The sequence below is a fragment of the Geospiza fortis genome, unplaced genomic scaffold (genome assembly GCF_000277835.1).
Source record: "Geospiza fortis unplaced genomic scaffold, GeoFor_1.0 scaffold361, whole genome shotgun sequence".
NCBI lineage: Eukaryota > Metazoa > Chordata > Aves > Passeriformes > Thraupidae > Geospiza > Geospiza fortis.
The window spans coordinates 2,709,143-2,722,766 of NW_005054356.1; positions in this window are offsets into that span (position 1 = coordinate 2,709,143).

The window sequence follows — 13,624 nt, forward strand, 5'->3', positions numbered from 1 at the left end:
GGCCCAGCCGAAGCAAAGTGCCTGTCCCAGAAAGTCTTTCGGGTGCCTGGAATTCAGGCGGGATTCTCCGGAATCCCCTCCCAAGGACGAGGGACAGTAACCCGAGCTGCTGGGCCGTGCCTCACGCCGGAGAAGTGTCCCCGGAGCCCGAGCTGGGTTTCTACGGGCAGTGTGTGGCTGCAGTAAGGACAGGCCTTGCCTGGGATTGCCTTCTGTGGCTCCAAGTTCTGCTTTTCCAAGAACGTGCAAACAGTGCCAAGCACTCCGGAGATGCAGCAGAGAGGGGCTCCGGTGGCTCCACACGGGTTACCTGCCAGGGCTATCAACGCTATAAATACCATGGCCTGGAAAAGGGACTGCTCAGCTCTGCATAACTGCTTTTAATAGAGCCACAAATACAGCCCAAGGAGGTCAGGCAGACTCCAGGCTTTGACTTTGGGAATTGTCCTGAGGTGGAAATCACAAATGGGACAGCAGAGATGGCAGAGCAGGGACCCAGCACAGAGCACACCAGGGAGAGCAGCCCCGGCTGGGCTGAGCTCAGGGCTCTGGGGAAGAGCTGCCCATATTTGTTCAGGTCACAGAATCAAAGAATCATTTAGGTTGGGAAAGGTTATCGAGGGTAAATCACCTCTGATGGAAGAGGCGCCTGTCTGGTTTGGATGTGTGGCTCCTTCATTTTGGGCAGCCAGGAGCGATGTGGGGGCAGAGTGGTGCTCATGGCCCTTGCTTGAAGAGGTGATCGTGCTTTGTGAAATATTAATTGATGGAGTGGATTTCAGAGGGCTCTCCAGCTGAAGGACTGAGTCACTGGGGATAGAGGAGGCAAGCCTGCACTCCTCACGTTGGGATTTTACACTTCCCGCTCCTTTTCATGGAGCTTTTTTAAAAGAATACATAAAACAAAACAGCTCCACCCAGAAACAGCAGGACCTTCCACCCCCATGCACCAAAACACACCAGAAATTAGAGGAATATTCTGAGATAAATCTGGAATGCGACCTTGGGGCCACCAGGTTGATCAGAGGGATGGAGCATCTCTCCTATAAGGAAAGGCTGGGAGAGCTGGCATTGTTCACATGGAGAAGCTTTGGGGTGAGCTCAGTGTGGCCTTGCAGGGCCTGGAGGAGCCCCGGGAAGGATGGAGAGAGAGTTTGGACAAGGAATGGAGGGACAGGACACAGGGAATGGCTTCACACTGCCAGAGGGCAGGATGGATGGGATTTTGGGCAGGAATATTCTTGCCCAGAGCAGCTGTGGCTGTCCCTGGACCCCTGGCAGTGCCCAAGGCCAGGCTGGAGCCCCCTGGCACAGTGGCAGGGATGGAACAGGATGAGCTTTAGGATCCCTCCAGCCCAAACCATCCCATGAAATCCCCACACTGCAGCTGCACACGGCACAGCCCAGGCTGCAGAATTACTGAAATGCACTTTTGTTCAGTTCTAATGCTGGAAGCATCAAGTGACTTCTAAGGCCAGGATTAAAAAATTACAATAATAAACAAGCCCAGAGAGGCTTGGCTGGGTTTCAAAGACATTTGGAGCAGGGAAGAAATGACAGAGCCACTTTAGATGGTTTTTCAACAAGTTGAGACGTTCCTTCTAATCCCTGGCAGGACCTGTAAACACTCTCTGCTGGTTTCATCAGTCACTGGCAAATTCCTGCAGGTAAACACATTCCTGAGAGCTTGGCTAAGTCAAGGTGGATTTAAGCCTGTGCTTATTCTTTGATGAATGAGGATATTAGAGGCCACTTACATCCTCCCTTTGAACAGCATAAATCCCTCACACACGCCACGGTTCAAAGAGAAAATGCACTTTAATTCCCATGGGGGCAATGCATTCCAAGAATGTGCCAGAAAATCTCATTGTTCAGGTTTTCCACTCGGTGCTATCTCCAGGAAAAAAAAAAAAACCCACCTTGTTTCCCACTTTTTAAAATGTAAGTGTGGGCCCTGATGGGTTTGGCAGGAATCCTTTCCTTTCCCTGGGCTCTGCTGACCATTAGCCCTCACCACGAGGAAATGCAGCACTAAATTTATCTTCACCCACATTCCAAACTGTCAAAAGCCTCTTTAATGAGCTGTCACTGAAACTCTTTTCCTTTTAATGCCAATATTTTTGCTATTATTTCTGGGGAAGATAAGAGCCAAGGGTCACTTTGAAGCACCAGCCTGTTGTTAATAATTTAAGTGGATTATTGTTATATTTTAATCTCATCAAAACTCTCATTGTGCTGCCCTACAATGAGCTTGTTGCTTTCAGCCCCCACTGCAAACACAGATCACAGATTTTAACTCAGTTTTCCCCAAAATGCCATCCTGACATTTGAAAAGGAAGTTACATTTCTCTTATTTATCTGCAGCACGAGACCCTTGGCTCTACCTAGGAAATAATAGCAATAATATTGGCAATAAAAGGAAAATAATTTCAGGATATTATTTCATCACAGCTGAAATCTGCCAAACATCTCTGGGACTTCCCAAATTAAAGGATAAAAAACCACTTAATTTCAGGAAGCAATGTTTACCATGGAAGTTATTTCCTAGGACTAGTCAAGCATCTCCTGATTTTTAAAAAATGAGGAAAAAAAAGAAAGTTTCTCATTTGATCACCCTGAAATGATTTTCTGGAAATCTATAACACACATCAATAATTCTTTAGGAAATGCTCCCCTACCATTTTGCCTCCATAAGGTGAAGGTGCCAACATTTTTCTGCTTTTGTTTTGATTTTCCAGAGCAGTTTGGAGATGCCAGCATCACCGTGAGGTGTGCTGCCTTTCCCAAGTGCTCAGAGGTTACTGGAATGCAATATTTCAACCACAGGATGTCCATGAAAAGCTTTTGGGCATTCCACTGTCTCATTTTGTTGTGGTGTGAGGTACATTTTTGACATTTCCTCCTGATTTCTGCAGTGGGAACTGTGAATTTGGACGAGTTCTAGCCATGAGGAGATACAACAGGTAATGAGTGAAATAAGAGACTCTAATTCTTTATAAAAATGGATGGGTTTTCTCGTGTTACTGCAGACTTAGAAATCCCTTATTCTCCCTCTGCAAAGTGCTGCCTTCCATCATTTAACTCTGGAGAAAGACAAAAAAAAAAAAAGAGAAATTCATCCCACATTTATTTCTTTCAGAATGCAGAGGTTTGATTAATTTTGCCTCATGACTGTGGCTTGTTCTCCTCTGGTGCAAACTCTGGATCCTCAGCATAAAACTGCTCAGAAATTCCTTCCCCACTTACGTGTCATGGTGCTAATTAATTTTGAGTGAATGAATTCTGCTGCAATGAAGATTTCTCAGGTACTTTTCCCTGCTGTTCCATCTCCTCCTCCTGTACGTTTTTCTCTGTACATCATCCTCAATCTGTTTCTAACACTCAGGCAATGTCCAGCTCTGTCAGGCTGAGTTGTGTTGGGTCACAGAATTTAGGAAACACCCATAAAATTGAGCATAAATTTGAGCATTCCCCAGTGGAGTGAGGGCAGGACCCTTGGTTAAAACATCTTTATTCACCCTGGGGATTTTTAAATACACCAGGTAGAAAACTGCATTAGTGAAGTGCACACAGAATTACTATGCAGATATCAGTCAGTGCCAAAACATGAAAATTCATGAGACTGAACATTTAACTGATAAAAACCCCATCCTAGCAGCAGCAAGGCGCTGAGCTCGTGGTGCAGCAAGTGCCTGCCAGCAGGAACCACTGATAATCAATGTTTAATGACAATAAATAATCAATTAACAGGGCTGCCGTGTCGCTGTGCACAGAGCAGCATTCGTCCCAAGAATTCTGCAAGGCAAATCCTTCTCCTGCCCCAGTGCAGCTCTTAGCATTTATTCCTACAGAAAATTTACACTTAGAATTTTGTTTTTTGATCTTTTTATCGCTGTTAAGTGAGTTTTGAAAAAGGAGATGTTCTAACTATAGTTCTTGCAGATGGCACTTGGAAAAGACACCCAACAGTGCCAGTTTACCAGGCAGTTTGTTATCTTGTGCTGCCTTAGGAGCAGGAGATTTGGGGGCTGGATTCTGCCATTTCCTTGGGGCAGGGTTAAATTTGCACGAGCATTTGGGTTAAATAAAATAAATAAATCAAAGGGGTGAATTGGAAAAGAGAGAGCATTCCCCAGGACTGCAGGTAGGAAAAGCCAAAGATGTCCCAACCCCTGGGGCTTGGGAAGGTGGAAAGGATGGATTTTGTCTCCCTCCCTTTGCAGGAAACAGAATTTTGCCAGAGTGGGTTTCAATCCTGTGCCAAAAGCACAAAAGCAATGCACAAACTCAGGGGTTCTGCATCCCTTGGAAATCCTCTCTCCATCTTTCCTGCAGCTCCTCCAGGCCCTGCAAGGCCACCCTGAGCTCACCCCAGCTCTCCTGTGCAGGTGACCATCCTGGGCTGTGCCCGCAGAGCTGCTCCATCCCTCTGCCCATCCTGGAGCCCCCTCTGGACCCCCCCCAGCAGCTCCAGCTCCTCCCAGTGCTGCCCCAGGGCTGGGTGCAGGATTCCAGCTGGGCTCTCACCACGGGAGGTTCTCCTGCACAGTCAATCTTTCCCTGCAGGAATTCACTCGCACGGGATGGAAAACGCCCCTGCCGAAGGTGCGGACACCAATAATGACATCCAGGCTGTCCTTTGGCCACCAGCAGGACTCCTGGTCAGCAGTCCCCTGGATCTGGAGACATGCCACCCACTAATCACGTTTCTGGCAGCTTGCTCCCTCTTTTCTGGACATCCTGGAACAGCCCACGAGCCAGCAGCGCAGTGAGCCCTGGATGAGAACAGGGGTGACATCTCATGGCACACACGGAGCTGTTTGGGGGACACTCTGAGTCCCCATGGCACGGCCAGGCTGCTGTGAGGGGATCAAGCAGCTCCTTGGTTAATTGGGAGGGTTAATTGGGCGGGTTATTTAATTGGGAGGGTTAATTGGGAGGGTCAGTCTCACGCCAATGGATGCTCCATTGGATGGCTCAGCCAGGATCCAGTTCCCAGCTGTGGTTGAGCTCAGGACAGCTCAGTGCTGCTCGGATGGAGCCACGGCCATCAGTCATGGGTGAGGGTTTGTTTCCATGGCACTGGAGCTCTGCTGTCACCCTCCTCCCACCCTGGGACACCTCATTTCCCCAACACCAAACTTGAACAAATGTTAATCCCTCTGATGAGAACCAGCCCCTTCTGTCAGCCCTCCTCTGGGCAGCTTTCCTAAAAAGCATTTCTGGGGAATATTTAATGTTGCCATCACATTTTCTGCTTTGTTTCAAACTGTTTGCCACTAAACAAAATGTATAATTGCAAATCTAATTACACAGATTGTCTTTATAAATGTGCTTAGCAACTCGGTGTTTTAATGAGCAGAACAGAAACCTATTATTGCTATTATTCAAGGTTTTGTGACATTTCTTACTTTAAAAGTGTAAACAATTGGTGATTTGGATGGATAAAGTTCTTTAGTGGCTTTTCTCCTGGAGCTTTTTTTCCTGTATCCAACTTAAATTAAGGAATTTGACTGTACTGCATTGTGACAAGCCCTTGAAACCACTGACAGGAAAGAATAAAATTTATATTCAGGGGAATATCTAAGTGCATTTTAGACACGTCCAGGTGTTGTTGCCACCATTCAAAACTGGATTGAAAAGGTGAAAATCTGACTTTTTAAAAGCCCCAGCCCATTTAACATCACCAGCTGGTTTTTATTCATTTTATAGATTACATTTCTAGGCATTTTAATTTCAGAATAACAACAGGACCCTGAAGAACAGCTTGGTTTGAAGCAGCTCTTAGCTACCAGAATCAGAATATGTGAGGGAGTTTTGATTTAATCCTGCCCATTCCTTAAAGGGCATCTCAGCCCAGACCACCTCAGCAACCCCAGAAAACATTTTCAAATTGATTCACTGCCATTTTTTGCTTGTCCCTTCATTTCTAGAAGAAAGGCAGAAAATCTGTTTTTATATAATTCTATATAATTTTTTTCTATATAATTCTGTTGATTTTCCTTTCCTGCTCTTGCTGTGGTTAATGCTGGCAGCTAAGCAGGATGAAAAGCTGATCTGGGCTCAGTCACTTCCCTCAGCTTCAGCAGAAGCACCACAATAAACTCCTCTCACATGGGCACTTTTTGCTCTAAAATTCCCAGCCTAATCCAAAAGGAAGATTATCCTTTCACTCAACAAGTGGCAGTGCAGAAGATAAGCAATCGTGGCAGCAGATTAGAAAGACTCCAAAATCTCCTTGTAAAATAAACTATTAAAGGCTTTGATGTGCCCTTATCTGGCAGGGAGAGATTGCCTAAACATCCCAGAGCAGAAACAATTGCACTGCAGGACTGGAAGGCAAAGCAATAAACTCTGGGTGCACTTTTGGAGCTGAGTCAGTAAAAAAAGCGGCTCAGCCTTTAAGGAAGCACAAACCACACATCAAAAAAGAAAAAAAATCAATATTAAATAAAATATACCTTGCACATAAACTAAATAGCTCCTTGTAGCTTAATGCAAAGGATTCATTGAGTTGGGAAATGTTTTTAGTGATAAATATAAGAAAGTGGGGAAAATACCTCTTAACACTCAATAATATAATTTAACATATACATATATATGTAATATATATATAAATAACATAATTGATACAAAAAGTATAAATGAAATCAGCCTATGTGAACTTTGCAGTATTTTCAAGGATATTTGGGCAAAAAGGTTGCTCAAAACTCATGAACCAGAAGCCAAAATCCAGTGTGGTGAAGCCAAAAGGCAGGCCCTGAAAATACAGAAAAGATCAAAAGGTTTATTTTAAAACCTGCTTAATTGAAAGTGAGTAACTGCAAACAGCCACCCTGGCAGAGCATTTCATCCAGAGAAGGTTTCAGATGGTTAATGGTAATTATAAAATATGTGACAAATTAACTCAAAGCAAGTGAAGATATACATGACAGATAAAAGCAAATATTACAGCTCTGCTGATAGCTCCTCAGTCTTTCAGTGACAAGAATTTTAGAATCGGTCAGAAAGTTCTTGAAAAAAGAAAAAAAGGCAGATAAAAGCATTCATTTGAAAAATGAAGCCACTGCAATGGAACCATCCAGTTTGATGTCCCCAGGCACTGAGGGGCTGATCAATCCTCATGGCTTTGGGGAAAATTAAGAATTTTTAAAAACCCAACCCAACAACCCTGTCAAAAAAAGTCATATTTGTGATTCACATTCCTCCCTGTAAGTCTGCTTCACTGTCCCAGTCAGGGCTGGGAAGAGCCCTCAGCATCTCCAATATTCCAGGGCAACAGGAGCTGAAGTGGCACCCAAACCCCACTGGCTTTCCTTGCTGCAGCCACCCTCACAACATCTCATTTTTAGAAGCTGTTCTGATAGGGAAATCAGTCCTGAGGATTGTTGTGATTCTTTCAGAATAATCAAAAGCACCAGTGACATGGAGGTGGAAGAGGAATTCATTCAAAATTAACAATTACTGGTGTGGCATGATGGCACGAGGTTAAAGAGATGTCTCACTGCAGACAGCTCATGTTTGAAAAAAATCTCATTACATTTTGCCCTGGAGTAATGGTTTATGCAATTAGGATGTTTCCTTCAGCTAACCTCTCTCCCTCTATCCAGATTTTCCAACCATCTTCATTATCCTGGAGCACCCTCAATGCAAAATTTATGGCAATGATCGAATCTCCAGGAAGCTCATGTTCAGATTTGTTGGTTTTGGGTTTTTTTAAGTGCTTCAAATTAAGGACTGAAGACACCAAAATCATTTCACTGCTCAGTCTTAAAGATGTTGGAAGGACTAATCTGAAATCAATCCATGGATCCCTCTGGTCCATCACAGAGAGCACTGACAATGATGTAGGAATGCTGAATTTCTGTGATGCTGCAGTTCAGCCACATTCCTGGGTTCCTTAAGGATCATTCACTTCTGTTTTCCAGGACATTTAAAGAAATTCTTCTCAAGCCAAATGTATTTATTCTCCTCCCACTGTTTGATTCTCAGTCCAGGGCATGTTGCACCGTAAATCACAATAAATGTGAAGTGAATCACAATAATCTGAAACCACAACGTGCTGCCACCTCCTTTTGATGGATTTGTTCATGAATATGGGCCAGAAACCCAGAATTTGCCTGTTGGGCTCGAGCTGATCCTCCTGTGGCTGTCACACAGCAGCATCCCAGACCAGGATCTCTCTGAGAACGGCTCCAGCAGCATCTGCCAGCACCTCCCCAGCTCCCCGAGAACAGAGAGGCTGCAGAATTAACAAGTCAGCACCCTGCAACCAGCCCGAGGCAATGTGAGAGCTAAAAATGACTGGAGAAACGCGAGGAGTGGCAGAAGGACTCGTTCTGCTCGTTCGAATAATGAATTGGCTTCAAAGAATCGAGCGGAGCTGTTGTCTTAGTAACCCAGTCCGGGAGAGAAAATCTTCTGGGGAGTTGGCAGGGCCTGGAACGTGGGCACACCCAGGCAGGCTGGCACATCCAGCTGCTCTGGCAACACCTGGCAGGAATTGTGCTGGAATTTAGCAAATGCTGAATTCGACAGAACAAAAGAATTTTGTTTTGCTGTCCCTGTGGCACTCATTTCCCCAAAAAAAAAAAAAAAAAAAACAAAAAAAAAAAAAAAAAAAAAAAACCCTGGCAGGTCAGCTGAGGACACATCTTGTTGGGATGTATTTCTAATAAATGCAAACTAACAAATAATGTATAATAAATAAATATACATTATACTAATAATCTATTTATTAAATAGATTATATTGTATGTTTATGTGTTATTATTATAATTATTTATTCTATTAGATATTATTTATTAGTAATGTATATAAATATACATTACAAATAAAGAATATATTTCTAATAAATGCAAACTAATAAATAATGTATAATAAATAAATATACATTATACTAATAATCTATTTATTAAATAGATTGTATGTTTATGTGCTATTATTATAATTATTTATTCTATTATATATGATTTATTAGTAATGTGTATAAATATACATTACTAATAAATAATGTATTTCTAATAAATGCAAACCCAAAATGCCACTCCATCGATAAAAGTCACCAGTGACCAAAGTTGTGGGTGGGAGAGCATTCCCTGCCATGCTGTTTGAAAGGATTGTCAGTGCTGTGCATTTGGAGCTGCAAAAGAGAGTTATCAAAACACGAACTAAAATCAGAAAGTGTGCTCAGGCACTGAGCTCTGCCATGGCAATGCGTGCTGCAGTTACAGTTTGTTAAAAATACATCTTTGCCTCGGGCTGAGCCATCTGCAGGGATTAACTCACCTTTGTGGACAGGCCAGGATGCCATCGACCTAAAAAACCAGAAAAATTGTATCAAAACCAGTGTGGCCAGCAGGAGCAGGGCAGGGATTGTCCCTCTGTCCTTCTGGGCTGGGCACTGGGGAGGTGACAGCGTCCAGTGTCCAGTTACAGGAGGGACACTGAGGGGCTGGAGCTGTCCGGGGCAGGGAAGGGAATGGAGAATTCCTGAGGAGCTGGGAAGGGCCAAATCCTCCTGATCCACGCCTGGAGGACTCCGGATCCTCCTGACCTGGAAAACTCCTGGAAGCTCCACGACCTGGGGGACTCTGGATCCCTCTGGATCCACACCTGGAGAATTCCAGAACCTCCTGATCCCAGTCTGGAGAGCTCCTGGCACTTCCACCACCTGGAGGACCCCAGAGCCCTCTGGATCTACACCTGGAGAATTCCAGACCCTCCTGACCTGGAAAACTTCTGGAAGCTCCTGATCCACGTGTGGGGATGCTGGATCCCTCTGGATCCACACCTGGGGGACTCCAGATCCTCCTGATCTGCATCTGGAAAACTCCTGAAAGCTTCAACATGTGGAGGACTCTGGATCCCTCTGGATCCACACCTGGAAAAGTCCTGGAAGCTCCATCACCTGGAGGATTTCTGGAAGCTCGGAATGAGCAGGAATTTCCCCATGGAAAGGGGGTCAGACAATGGAACTGCCCAGGGAGGAGGTGTTTGGAGTGCCCATCCCTGGAGGTGTCCCAGGAATTCCTGGAGGTGCACTCAGGGCTGGGGACAGGGTGGGGATCAAGCAAAAGTCACAAGATTCTGTGATTTACAGAGGGAAAAAACCTCCAATCCAAATCTCAATCTACAGAAACCAAACTATTCTTTTCCTACCTCTACTGTTATTGTAAAAGAACAATTACTGTGGCAAATAGATTTAACTGGAGTGCCTGCAATGAACAATATTTGGTAAACACGTCTGTATTCCATGGGTTTGCCCTGCAAACAGCAGAGAACTCTGTAAATCACACAACAATCAATCTTCTGCAGCATCACTTTGATTTTGGAGTGGTCTGAAGTGAGGGTCTAAGAGCCAATAAAGCATTTCAGATCATCTGGGATCCCTTGTTGGAATTTTAAGAGTGTTCCTCAAAGAAGAGAGGGGTGCTCGTGAGCCTGGAGTTCAATTGGCTTTAGTGGTTTAAATGCAAAATAGAGTTAATTAGTCATGAAAAAAAATGCTCCATGATAAACATGGCAGCCCAATTTGTATTCAGACATGACTTTTCTGGTCTAAAATAGAAAGCAAAGCAATTAGCCAGCAAAGGCATTAGCTGCTGGGGTTATTCAGTGGACAATAAGCAAATGCAGCCACTTCCCTCTGCAATGCTGTTTGTCACTGCCTTTCATGCATTCCCAGCATTGGGGTTTGTTTACCACGATGGTGATTAACAACAGGATCAAACCCCACTCTCAGCTGCCTTACAAGACCAGGAAATTCATGGCAGGAGCAGCACTTGGCCCTCTGCAATCCCTGAATTCCGGCACAGCTCGGTTTGAGCACTGAAAAGCCTCCTCAAAGTGCGCAGGAAGAGCTGTGAGCTTGACTTGGTGCCTTTTAAAATGTAAATAGGAAATTATCAGAGATCTTCAGCTCAGGGAATGCATGGAAATCAACAGTGTTTTCACTGGGGGAAATGCAGAAGTGATGGGAACAGCAGTGGATGACCCAGGAGAGAAGCACTGGGCCGAGCTGGGCAGGACAAGGACACTCCAATAAACCCTGAACCTCCTCCTGGAGGCACAGACAGGCAGAGTTCCACTGCAGCTGGACATGCCACGAGCACAATGACACCCTCAGGAGGCACCTGAGGGCTTCAGAGGGAGGAATCCCAAATCTTCAGCGATTTAACCTGATTTGAATTGCATTACTTTTCTTCTCCCGCTCGGAATATTAATTGGGATTTTTGACAGATCAGTTTGCTGTCAGTGAGATGAAAGATATGCCTGTCAGGCAGTGTTTACAAGGCAGTCTTCAAGCTGAGAGAGAAAATTAAAACCATTACCATGCCACCAGTCTGAAGCCAAACTTAGTTTCACACTGCATATTTTGCAATTAAGCTGAATTAGAAAAAATGAAGAGAAGAATCCTTCACCTTGGCTGGAGTTGGAGTTTTTACCTCAGCACATTGTCCAGTCACACTTAAATCACAGATCTGAGGAGAGGAGAGAGGGAAAGTGAGCTCACCAAAGCATTCAGAGCTGTAAAATCATGTTTTCAGTGTTCTTACTCCAAACCCTCCGGGAATTCTGCTGCAATCAGCTGGAGACGGAGCAGGGAGTGGAATCCTCATCCTCTGGAGGTTCTGGATTGCTCCACTGAATAGCCCCAGCAGTTAATTTTGCAGGTTCATTTGGAGCCCCCATTCCTGGTTTATTTGGAGCCCCATTCCTGGTTCATTTGGAGCCCCATTCCTGGTTCATTTGGAACCCCATTCCTGGTTCATTTGGAGCCCCATTCCTGGTTCATTTGGAGCCCCATTCCTGGTGCTGGGCAGTAACTGGATGGGACAGGAGGAGCCCCCAGGCCCACCAGAAGCACTGAGGCAGAATAAAGGGGATTTGCAGCCCTGGTTTGTGTCTGCAGCAGTGCCCATGGTTTGTCAGCAGTGAGTCAGGGCTCCTGACAGGCACAAAGGTCGATTTTCCCCTCCCTGAGCAGAGGAAACTGAGGCTGCTGACTCAAAATCACATTTCCAGTCACTGGCTTGGCTGATTCATCATCGGTTTTGTCCCAGCTTGAGCATGAAAAGCTGGAGCTGTTGGGAGGAGAGAACTGGGGTTTCAAATGCTTTTAAAAGTTGATATTTGGTGTTTGTTTGAAAGCATTCAGAGTAAGTGGGAAGGACAGGTAGGGAAGGACAACACTGAGGAAAGGAGGAGGAGGAAGAGAAGTCTGGTGGGGTTTTGGCTTAGAAAAACTCCTCAAATCACAGAATGGTTTGGGTTGGAAGGGACCCTAAAGACCATCCAGTCCAACCCCCTGCCATGGGCCTTCCACCAGCACATTTGGTATTTTTGGTTATTGGTTGGAATTGCATTCCAATTTAACCAGCTCCAGTTCCTTTTTCTCCCACAGCCTTGTTAACATTTCCTGGGCTGTGTTGCCACAGATTTTAGCAGATTCACAGTTTGATTGCCACAAGACTTCCCAAAGTGAAAAACAAAGCTAAAATCCCTCTTATGAGAGCTCAAGGCATTTATAGTCTGTGTTGCAGCACTGAATACTGATATAAAAAATCCTTTGGAACACTTTGGAAATATGGGAGCAGAAAACAGAGTCAGTATCTTGCTTTCCACTGCAACATGGCCCAGGTGAGATTCTGACTGAAGAAAACAAAATTTGAATTTCTGGAGGGAATTTCAATGAAAAAATGGCCAAACCAGCAACCAAGGTGCTGGGCACTGGAGGGAGAGGATGGGAATAGTGTCCTGCTTTCCCCACGTGCATTCCCTGCCTCCCAAAAACCAACACCCGGAGATGTGGATGTGCTCAAAGCAAAAGTCTTCCCATTTCTTCTGCAGGCCCAGAAATTCCCTGATGTTCTACAAACCCTGGCCCAGCTTGTGCCAGGACTGGGATCCTCCAGAGCTGTTTTATTGCAGCCAGAGGTTAAAAAAACCCCACCAAAATTCCTCATGGCTGGAGCATCCCAGCACTGAGATAAGGAGCTCAATTCTTCTGAGGGCCAGCTGAAAGGACACATAATTAGATAAAAACAAATTAGGATTCTATTGAATTCTTTTAATTTCAGCAGCAGAGAGTGTGCATTAAGGTGTCAGAAATGTAAATGGCTGAAAGCACAATGGGGCATTTGGGGAAAAGCACATTATCCTGGTGCTGCATTATCCTGGTGAAGTGCAAACAACTCGAAGGGGAAAATAGATCCCTTCACCAAATTTACATTGGAACTGTCAGAATTAAGAAGATCTCTGAAGGATAATGTATAATATCACCATTTTCTTAGTCAATATTTGACAAAAAGTCTTTTTCCCCAGTTTCTCAGTGCAGTCAGACTCCTCTTTTCCCTGTTCTGTTGTGCGCTGTGCACACCAGGAGTGGGAATTTGATAAATGGATGATAAATGCCCAGCCCTCCCTGCCTTTATTGGGGATCTCACCTTGTGCAGCTTTGTAATTGTCAGAAAACCAGGCAAAGCCCACCCCACCCCACCCCATAAATCTGTTTCCTCTCCATTTCTGATCCCTCCAGTGCAGAAATCAATGTTCTCCTTCAGCAGCGCAGGGCTGGGATTTCTCAGCAACGAGCAAAGTCTGGCAGGAGCCACACGAGCAA